Here is a 12,308-nt window from a genome sequence, read left to right on the forward strand (position 1 = left end):
CATTTCAAGGCCCAAGAGGTCACAGAATCATGCCCATCAAAGTAGCTCTGGGCCTGGGCACACTTCACGCAGTTTGACCCTTTAAATAATACTACAACCAGACACATACAGGTGCGCACATATACACAGATACACATTCTGTTTAATTTCTTCACATCTGCAGAATAGAGTAAGCTGAGGGTATAGTGTTAAACCAGGTACTACATAAACAGTATATAGTATATATACAGAGGATATAATTTTAAACCAGGTACTACATACAGAGTATATAGGTTGACCAAAAGATCGTGCTGATCTTTGATCTCCTGGTTCTTCATCTCCAGCGCCACTTTCAGACTCATAATGTCCTCCTCTATGGGCTGGTATAACCCACACACACGAATCATCACTACAGCCAGTACAATGGAAAGGTGGGAATGTGTACTGAATGTGTACTGACGTTATAAGTGAAAGGTGGAGGTACTGGTGGATGTGTACTGACACTATAAGGGATCTCTACCTGCAGTGACAGTCTGAGCTTCTCAAGTTCTTCCTCCAGAGATTTCTTCTCCTGTTCACAGGCCATTTTCATATCTGCCAGAGCAAGTATCATTACTGCTGGATATAACATAGATTGTATATACTACATAATTACTACTGAATATATAAAATATAATATATATAGTACTATACATATATTAGTATCACTTTTATTGGAGCCTAAAGGCTAGCATTCATTATTAGTTATGTTAGTATTATTGCATTTCCATAGTACTTACTCTTGATGGACCTGTTATGCTCCTCCTCCTCCTGCTGTTTCTGCAGGAGCTCTGTCTCCTCCTGCTGCTTGTGTTTCAGCATCTCCTGAAGAACCTGCAGCTCCTTCTGCTTCTGCAACCTCAACTCCTTCAGCTGCTCCAACAAACTGTTATCCAACTCCTCCTTCTCACACCGCAAACACTCCAATCGGTCCACAGGCCCCACTAGTGACACAGAACCACACACACACACACACACACACACACACACACACACACACACACACACACACACACAGACAAAGAGAGAGATAAACATGTATAAATGTATAAGAATTTGTGGATAAAATTATTATGAGATTATTTATAATGAAACGACTACACTACACAACCACTTCTTCCTTTTATTTACATATTATACAGATATTTAGAGATATTTACATTTTATTTACCCGCGTGCGTCTCTCTTCTCCAAGGTAGCGGAGAGATATGAAGGGATAAAAGGGGAAAAGAATAAAATGCACGTCGGTTTTAAATTCGCAGGCTACCTGCGCTGAAGGCGTGGAAAACGAGCACGTGACGGAAAGGCTTACGTACCCGATGGGTCCAAATCACATACCCAGCAAAGTAGCCTTAAACCTGGACACACAATGGAGACCATTTGAACCTTTAAAATCATACTACAACCAGACTTCCAGGCCCAAGAGGTCACACAGTCATGCCCAGCAAAGTAGCTCTGGGCCTGGGCACACTTCACGCAGTTTGACCGTTTAAATAAAACTAGAAACAGACTTCCTGGCCCAAGAGGTCACACAGTCATGCCCAGCAAGGTTGCTTTAAACGTGGGCACACTTCAGACCGTTTCACTCTTTAAATCATTCAAAGCACCACATTTCAAGGCCCAAGAGGTCACAGAATCATGCCCATCAAAGTAGCTCTGGGCCTGGGCACACTTCACGCAGTTTGACCCTTTAAATAATACTACAACCAGACACATACAGGTGCGCACATATACACAGATACACATTCTGTTTAATTTCTTCACATCTGCAGAATAGAGTAAGCTGAGGGTATAGTGTTAAACCAGGTACTACATAAACAGTATATAGTATATATACAGAGGATATAATGTTAAACCAGGTACTACATACAGAGTATATAGTATACATACAGAGTATATAGTTTGACCAAAAGATCGTGCTGATCTTTGATCTCCTGGTTCTTCATCTCCAGCGCCACTTTCAGACTCATAATGTCCTCCTCTATGGGCTGGTATAACACACACACGAATCATCACTACAGCCAGTACAATGGAAAGGTGGGAATGTGTACTGAATGTGTACTGACGTTATAAGTGAAAGGTGGAGCTACTGGTGGATGTGTACTGACACTATAAGGGATCTCTACCTGCAGTGACAGTCTGAGCTTCTCAAGTTCTTCCTCCAGAGATTTCTTCTCCTGTTCACAGGCCATTTTCATATCTGCCAGAGCAAGTATCATTACTGCTGGATATAACACCGATTGTATATACTACATAATTACTACTGAATATATAAAATATAATATAAATATAGTACTATACATATATTAGTATCACTTTGATTGGAGCCTAAAGGCTAACATTCATTATTAGTTATTTTAGTATTATTGCATTTCCATAGTACTTACTCTTGATGGACCTGTTATGCTCCTCCTCCTCCTGCTGTTTCTGCAGGAGCTCTGTCTCCTCCTGCTGCTTGTGTTTCAGCATCTCCTGAAGAACCTGCAGCTCCTTCTGCTTCTGCAACCTCAACTCCTTCAGCTGCTCCAACAAACTGTTCTCCAACTCCTCCTTCTCACACCGCAAACACTCCAATCGGGCCACAGGCCCCACTAGTGACATAGAACCACACACACACACACACACACACACAAAGAGAGAGATAAACATCTATAAATGTATAAGAATTTGTGGATAAAATTATTATGAGATTATTTATAATCAAACGACTACACTACACAACCACATCTTCCTTTTATTTACATATTATACAGATATTTAGAGATATTTACATTTTATTTACCCGCGTGCGTCTCTCTTCTCCAAGGTAGCGGAGAGATATGAAAGGATAAAAGGGGAAAAGAATAAAATGCACGTCGGTTTTAAATTCGCAGGCTACCTGCGCTGAAGGCGTGGAAAACGAGCACGTGACGGAAAGGCTTCCGTACCCGATGGGTCCAAATCACATGCCCAGCAAAGTAGCCTTAAACCTGGACACACAATGGAGACCATTTGACCCTTTAAAATCATACTACAACCAGACTTCCAGGCCCAAGAGGTCACACAGCCATGCCCAGCAAAGTAGCTCTGGGCCTGGGCACACTTCACGCAGTTTGACTGTTTAAATAAAACTAGAAACAGACTTCCTGGCCCAAGAGGTCACAGTCATACCCAGCAAAGTACGTTTAAACCTGGAAACAAATCAGATCCTTTCTGTCATTCAAAGGAATGGGCCTGCAACTCACAGCCACATCCCCAGTGAAGCGCACCGTCACCCAGCCACACTACCCCACCTTGCCCGTCCTGGAACAACCACACCTCCAGGGCACCACATGCCAATCTCTCATGCCCAGCAAACTGCAACCTCACGCAGCCAGGCCACACACTGTCTCCCCTTGTACAGTCCAAGGACGAACTCCTCCACAAACCTGGTGTTCACGCGCACACACGCAATTACAACGAATTGGTGGAGAACTTTGAAACAAACGTGCTGACTTTGAATACTCACATCTAGGCTGGGCCAGGTCCAAATGGCCTGCAGCTCGGTGCGCATTAACTGCTTGACTGTCCGTCACGAACGCCACCTGCCAAGCGTTCGTTCCGTCCCTGGCGGATTTTAAAAAATCGTAGCGTGAGAACGATGGGTCCGATCCGCGTGCCGCTTAAAGGCGATTACAGGGGAGATGCAACCCTTTCCAAAGAACCATGAAAAGACTTTCTACTCCCAAGGAAACGAGATATTAAGCCGCAATGACATCCGACGCGCGCATTTTCTCCGCCGCGCAGCACATTTAAAAAAATCATAGCGTGAAAACCGTGGGTTCGATCCGCATGCCGCTTAAAGGCGATTACAGGGGAGATGCAGCCCTTTCCAAAGAGCCATGAACAGACTTTCTACACCCAATGAGACAAGAGATATTAAGCCGCAAATACGTCCGGCGCGCGTCTTTTCTCCGCCGCGCAACACATTTTAAAAAAATCGTAGCGTGAAAAACGTGGGTTCGATCCGCGTGCCGCTCGAAGGCGATTACAGGGGAGATGCATCCCTTTCAAAAGAGCCATGAACAGACTTTCTACTCCCAAGGAGACCAGAAATATTAACATATAAAGCGTTACGCTCCAGTCGGATGAACGAGAAACGCTTGTACAATTGCAACGAATTGGAGGAGAAAGTTTAAACATACGCGCTGACTTTGAACGCTCACATCTAGGCCGGGCCAACTCCAAATGGCGTGCAACTCGGTGTGCATCACCTCCATGACTGTCCCTAACCAACGCCACCTGCCACGCTTTCGGCCTGTCCCTGGCAGCATTAAAAAATCGTAGCGTGATAACGATGGTTCCGATGCGCGTGCCGCTCGAAGGCGATTACAGGGGAGATACAGCCCTTTCCAAAGAGCCATGAACAGACTTTCTACTCCCAAGGAGACAAGAAATATTACGCGCATTTTCTCCGACGCGCACCACGTTTAAAAAATCGTAGCGTGAGAACGGTGGGTCCGATCCGCGTGCCGCTTAAAGGCGATTACAGGGGAGATGCAACCCTTTCCAAAGAACCATGAAAAGACTTTCTACTCCCAAGGAGACAAGAGATATTAAGCCGCAATGACGTCCGACGCGCGCATTTTCTCCGCCGCGCAGCACATTTAAAAAAATCATAGCGTGAAAACCGTGGGTTCGATCCGCGTGCCGCTCGAAGGCGATTACAGGGGAGATGGAGCCCTTTCCAAAGAGGCATGAACAGACTTCCTACTCCCAAGGAGCCCAAAGATATTAAGCCGCAAATACGTCCTACGCGCGTCTTTTCTACGCCGCGCACCACATTTAAAAAATCGTAGCGTAAGAACGGTGGGTCCGATCCGCGTGCCGCTTAAAGGCGATTACAGGGGAGATGCAAACCTTTCCAAAGAGCCATGAAAAGACTTTCTACTCCCAAGGAGACAAGAGATATTAAGCCGCAATGACGTCCGACGCGCGCATTTTCTCCGACGCGCAACACATTTTAAAAAATCATAGCGTGAAAACCGTGGGTTCGATCCGCGTGCCGCTCAAAGGCGATTACAGGGGAGATGCAGCCCTTTCCAAAGAGCCATGAACAGACTTTCTACTCCCAATGAGACAAGAGATATCAAGCCGCAAATACGTCCGGCGCGCGTCTATTCTCCGCCGCGCAACACATTTAAAAAAAATCGTAGCGTGAAAACAGTGGGTTCGATCCGCGTGCCGCTTAAAGCCGATTACAGGGGAGATGCAGCCCTTTCCAAAGAGCCATGAAAAGACTTTCTACTCCCAAGGAGACAAGAGATATTAAGCCGAAATGACGTCCGACGCGCGCATTTCCTCCGCCGCGCACCACATTTTAAAAAATCATAGCGTGAAAACCGTGGGTTCGATCCGCGTGCCGCTCGAAGGCGATTACAGGGGAGATGCAGCCCTTTCCAAAGAGGCATGAACAGACTTCCTACTCCCAAGGAGCCCAAAGATATTAAGCCGCAAATACGTCCTACGCGCGTCTTTTCTACGCCGCGCACCACATTTAAAAAATCGTATCGGAAGAACGGTGGGTCCAATCCGCGTGCCGCTTAAAGGCGATTACAAGGGAGATGCAAACCTTTCCAAAGAGCCATGAAAAGACTTTCTACTCCCAAGGAGACAATAGATATTAAGCCGAAATGACGTCCGACGCGCGCATTTTCTCCGCCGCGCACCACATTTAAAAAAATCATAGCGTGAAAACCGTGGGTTCGATCCGCGTGCCGCTCGAAGGCGATTACAGCGGAGATGCAGCCCTTTCCAAAGAGCCATGAAAAGACTTTCTACTCCCAAGGAGACAAGAGATATTAAGCCGAAATTACGTCCGACGCGCGCATTTCCTCCGCCGCGCACCACATTTAAAAAAATTATAGCGTGAAAACCGTGGGTTCGATCCGCGTGCCGCTCGAAGGCGATTACAGGGGAGATGCAGCCCTTTCCAAAGAGCCATGAACAGACTTTCTACACCCAATGAGACAAGAGATATTAAGCCGCAAATACGTCCGGCGCGCGTCTTTTCTCCGCCGCGCAACACATTTAAAAAAAATCGTAGCGTGAAAAACGTGGGTTCGATCCGCGTGCCGCTCGAAGGCGATTACAGGGGAGATGCATGCCTTTCAAAAGAGCCATGAACAGACTTTCTACTCCCAAGGAGACCAGAAATATTAACATATAAAGCGTTACGCTCCAGTCGGATGAACGAGAAACGCTTGTACAATTGCAACGAATTGGAGGAGAAAGTTTAAACAAACGCGCTGACTTTGAACGCTCACATCTAGGCCGGGCCAACTCCAAATGGCGTGCAACTCGGTGCGCATCACCTCCATGACTGTCGCTAACGAATGCCACCTGCCACGCTTTCGGCCTATCCCTGGCGGCATTAAAAAATCGTAGCGTGATAACGATGGTTCCGATGCGCGTGCCGCTCGAAGGCGATTACAGGGGAGATACAGCCCTTTCCAAAGAGCCATGAACAGACTTTCTACTCCCAAGGAGACAAGAGATATTACGCGCATTTTCTCCGACGCGCACCACGTTTAAAAAATCGTAGCGTGATAACCGTGGGTCCAATCCGCTTGAAGCTCGAAGGCGATTAGAGGGGAGATGCAGCCCTTTCCAAAGAGCCATGAACAGACTTCCTACTCCCAAGGAGACAAGAGATATTAAGCCACAAATACGTCCGGACCGCGTCTTTTCTCCGCAGCTCACCACATTTTAAAAAATCGTAGCGTGAAAACCGTGGGTTCGATATAGTATACATACAGAGTATATAGTTTGACCAAAAGATCGTGCTGATCTTTCATCTCCTGGTTCTTCATCTCCAGCGCCACTTTCAGACTCATAATGTCCTCCTCTATGGGCTGGTATAACACACACACGAATCATCACTACAGCCAGTACAATGGAAAGGTGGGAATGTGTACTGAATGTGTACTGACGTTATAAGTGAGAGGTGGTGGTACTGGTGGATGTGTACTGACACTATAAGGGATCTCTACCTGCAGTGACAGTTTGAGCTTCTCAAGTTCTTCCTCCAGAGATTTCTTCTCCTGTTCACAGGCCATTTTCATATCTGCCAGAGCAAGTATCATTACTGCTGGATATAACACAGATTGTATATACTACATAATTACTACTGAATATATAAAATATAATATATATATAGTACTATACATACATTAGTATCACTTTTATTGGAGCCTAAAGGCTAACATTCATTATTAGTTATGTTAGTATTATTGCATTTCCATAGTACTTACTCTTGATGGACCTGTTATGCTCCTCCTCCTCCTGCTGTTTCTGCAGGAGCTCTGTCTCCTCCTGCTGCTTGTGTTTCAGCATCTCCTGAAGAACCTGCAGCTCCTTCTGCTTCTGCAACCTCAACTCCTTCAGCTGCTCAAACAAACTATTCTCCAACTTCTCCTTCTCACACCGCAAACACTCCAATCGGGCCACAGGCCCCACTAGTGACACAGAACCACACACACACACACACACACAGACACACACACACACACACAGAGAGAGAGATAAACATGTATAAATGTATAAGAATTTGTGGATAAAATTATTATGAGATTATTTATAATCAAACGACTACACTACACAACCACATCTTCCTTTTATTTACATATTATACAGATATTTAGAGATATTTACATTTTATTTACCCGCGTGCGTCTCTCTTCTCCAAGGTAGCGGAGAGATATGAAAGGATAAAAGGGGAAAAGAATAAAATGCACGTCGGTTTTAAATTCGCAGGCTACCTGCGCTGAAGGCGTGGAAAACGAGCACGTGACGGAAAGGCTTCCGTACCCGATGGGTCCAAATCACATGCCCAGCAAAGTAGCCTTAAACCTGGACACACAATGGAGACCATTTGACCCTTTAAAATCATACTACAACCAGACTTCCAGGCCCAAGAGGTCACACAGTCATGCCCAGCAAAGTAGCTCTGGGCCTGGGCACACTTCACGCAGTTTGACCGTTTAAATAAAACTAGAAACAGACTTCCTGGCCCAAGAGGTCACACAGTCATGCCCAGCAAGGTTGCTTTAAACGTGGGCACACTTCAGACCGTTTCACTCTTTAAATCATTCAAAGCACCACATTTCAAGGCCCAAGAGGTCACAGAATCATGCCCATCAAAGTAGCTCTGGGCCTGGGCACACTTTACGGAGTTTGACCCTTTAAATAATACTACAACCAGACACATACAGGTGCGCACATATACACAGATACACATTCTGTTTAATTTCTTCACATCTGCAGACTAGAGTAAGCTGAGGGTATAGTGTTAAACCAGGAGCTACATAAACAGTATATAGTATATATAAAGAGGATATAGTGTTAAACCAGGTACTACATACAGAGTATATAGTTTGACCAAAAGATCGTGCTGATCTTTGATCTCCTGGTTCTTCATCTCCAGCGCCACTTTCAGACTCATAATGTCCTCCTCTATGGGCTGGTATAACCCACACATACGAATCATCACTACAGCCAGTACAATGGAAAGGTGGGAATGTGTACTGAATGTGTACTGACGTTATAAGTGAAAGGTGGAGGTACTGGTGGATGTGTACTGACACTATAAGGGATCTCTACCTGCAGTGACAGTCTGAGCTTCTCAAGTTCTTCCTCCAGAGATTTCTTCTCCTGTTCACAGGCCATTTTCATATCTGCCAGAGCAAGTATCATTACTGCTGGATATAACATAGATTGTATATACTACATAATTACTACTGAATATATAAAATATAATATATATAGTACTATACATATATTAGTATCACTTTTATTGGAGCCTAAAGGCTAGCATTCATTATTAGTTATGTTAGTATTATTGCATTTCCATAGTACTTACTCTTGATGGACCTGTTATGCTCCTCCTCCTCCTGCTGTTTCTGCAGGAGCTCTGTCTCCTCATGCTGCTTGTGTTTCAGCATCTCCTGAAGAACCTGCAGCTCCTTCTGCTTCTGCAACCTCAACTCCTTCAGCTGCTCCAACAAACTGTTCTCCAACTCCTCCTTCTCACACCGCAAACACTCCAATCGGGCCACAGGCCCCACTAGTGACACAGAACCACACACACACACACACACACACACACACACACACACACACACACACAGAGAGAGATAAACATGTATAAATGTATAAGAATTTGTGGATAAAATTATTATGAGATTATTTATAATGAAACGACTACACTACACAACCACTTCTTCCTTTTATTTACATATTATACAGATATTTAGAGATATTTACATTTTATTTACCCGCGTGCGTCTCTCTTCTCCAAGGTAGCGGAGAGATATGAAGGGATAAAAGGGGAAAAGAATAAAATGCACGTCGGTGTTAAATTCGCAGGCTACCTGCGCTGAAGGCGTGGAAAACGAGCACGTGACGGAAAGGCTTCCGTACCCGATGGGTCCAAATCACATGCCCAGCAAAGTAGCCTTAAACCTGGACACACAATGGAGACCATTTGACCCTTTAAAATCATACTACAACCAGACTTCCAGGCCCAAGAGGTCACACAGTCATGCCCAGCAAAGTAGCTCTGGGCCTGGGCACACTTCACGCAGTTTGACCGTTTAAATAAAACTAGAAACAGACTTCCTGGCCCAAGAGGTCACACAGTCATGCCCTGCAAAGTAGCTCTGGGCCTGGGCACACTTCAATCACTTTGTTCCTTTAAATCATACTACTACTACCACCAGATTTCCAGGGCCAAGAGGTCACACAGTCATGCACAGCAAAGTAGCTCTGGGCCTGGGCACACTTCATGCAGTTTGACCCTTTAAATAATACTACAACCAGACACATACAGGTGTGCACATATACACAGATACACATTCTGTTTAAATTTCTTCACATCTGCAGACTAGAGTAAGCTGAGGGTATAGTGTTAAACCAGGTACTACATAAACAGTATATAGTATATATACAGAGGATATAGTGTTAAACCAGGTACTACATACAGGGTATATAGTATACATACAGAGTATATAGTTTGACCAAAAGATCGTGCTGATCTTTGATCTCCTGGTTCTTCATCTCCAGCGCCACTTTCAGACTCATAATGTCCTCCTCTATGGGCTGGTATAACACACACACGAATCATCACTACAGCCAGTACAATGGAAAGGTGGGAATGTGTACTGAATGTGTACTGACGTTATAAGTGAAAGGTGGAGGTACTGGTGGATGTGTACTGACACTATAAGGGATCTCTACCTGCAGTGACAGTCTGTGCTTCTCAAGTACTTCCTCCAGAGATTTCTTCTCCTGTTCACAGGCCATTTTCATATCTGCCAGAGCAAGTATCATTACTGCTGGATATAACACAGATAGTATATACTACATAATTCACTTCTTGCTTTTATTTACATATTATACAGATATTTACAGATATTTACATTTTATTTACCCGCGTGCGTCTCTCTTCTCCAAGGTAGCGGAGAGATATGAAAGGATAAAAGGGGAAAAGAATAAAATGCACGTCGGTTTTAAATTCGCAGGCTACCTCCGCTGAAGGCGTGGAAAACGAGCACGTGACGGAAAGGCTTCCGTACCCGATGGGTCCAAATCACATGCCAAGCAAAGTAGCCTTAAACCTGGACACACAATGGAGACCATTTGACCCTTTAAAATCATACTACAACCAGACTTCCAGGCCCAAGAGGTCACACAGTCATGCCCAGCAAAGTAGCTCTGGGCATGGGCACACTTCACGCAGTTTGACCGTTTAAATAAAAGTAGAAACAGACTTCCTGGCCCAAGAGGTCACACAGTCATGCCCAGCAAGGATGCTTTAAACGTGGGCACACTTCAGACCGTTTCACTCTTTAAATCATTCAAAGCACCACATTTCAAGGCCGAAGAGGTCACAGAATCATGCCCATCAAAGTAGCTCTGGGCCTGGGCACACTTCATGCAGTTTGACCCTTTAAATAATACTACAACCAGACACATACAGGTGCGCACATATACACAGATGCACATTCTGTTTAATTTCTTCACATCTGCAGACTAGAGTAAGCTGAGGGTAAAGTGTTAAACCAGGTACTACATAAACAGTATATAATATATAAACAGAGGATATAATGTTAAACCAGGTACTACATACAGAGTATATAGTTTGACCAAAAGATCGTGGTGATCTTTGATCTCCTGGTTCTTCATCTCCAGCGCCACTTTGAGACTCATAATGTCCTCCTCTATGGGCTGGTATAACACACACACGAATCATCACTACAGCCAGTACAATGGAAAGGTGGGAATGTGTACTGAATGTGTACTGACGTTATAAGTGAAAGGTGGAGCTACTGGTGGATGTGTACTGACACTATAAGGGATCTCTACCTGCAGTGACAGTCTGAGCTTCTCAAGTTCTTCCTCCAGAGATTTCTTCTCCTGTTCACAGGCCATTTTCATATCTGCCAGAGCAAGTATCATTACTGCTGGATATAACACAGATTGTATATACTACATAATTACTACTGAATATATAAAATATAATATATATAGTACTATACATATATTAGTATCACTTTTATTGGAGCCTAAAGGCTAACATTCATTATTAGTTATGTTAGTATTATTGCATTTCCATAGTACTTACCCTTGAGGGACCTGTTATGCTCCTCCTCCTCCTGCTGTTTCTGCAGGAGCTCTGTCTCCTCCTGCTGCTTGTGTTTCAGCATCTCCTGAAGAACCTGCAGCTCCTTCTGCTTCTGCAACCTCAACTCCTTCAGCTGCTCCAACAAACTGTTCTCCAACTCCTCCTTCTCACACCGCAAACACTCCAATCGGGCCACAGGCCCCACTAGTGACACAGAACCACACACACACACACAGACACACACACACACACACACACACACACACAAAGAGAGAGATAAACATGTATAAATGTATAAGAATTTGTGGATAAAATTATTATGAGATTATTTATAATGAAACGACTACACTACACAACCACTTCTTCCTTTTATTTACATATTATACAGATATTTAGAGATATTTACATTTTATTTACCCGCGTGCGTCTCTCTTCTCCAAGGTAGCGGAGAGATATGAAAGGATAAAAGGGGAAAAGAATAAAATGCATGTCGGTTTTAAATTCGCAGGCTACCTGCGCTGAAGGCGTGGAAAACGAGCACGTGACGGAAAGGCTTCCGTACCCGATGGGTCCAAATCACATGCCCAGCAAAGTATCCTTAAACCTGGACACACAATGGAGACCATTTGACCCTTTAAATAATACTACA

This window comes from Electrophorus electricus, chromosome 9, assembly GCF_041902795.1.
Source record: "Electrophorus electricus isolate QZ-2024a chromosome 9, ASM4190279v1, whole genome shotgun sequence".
NCBI lineage: Eukaryota > Metazoa > Chordata > Actinopteri > Gymnotiformes > Gymnotidae > Electrophorus > Electrophorus electricus.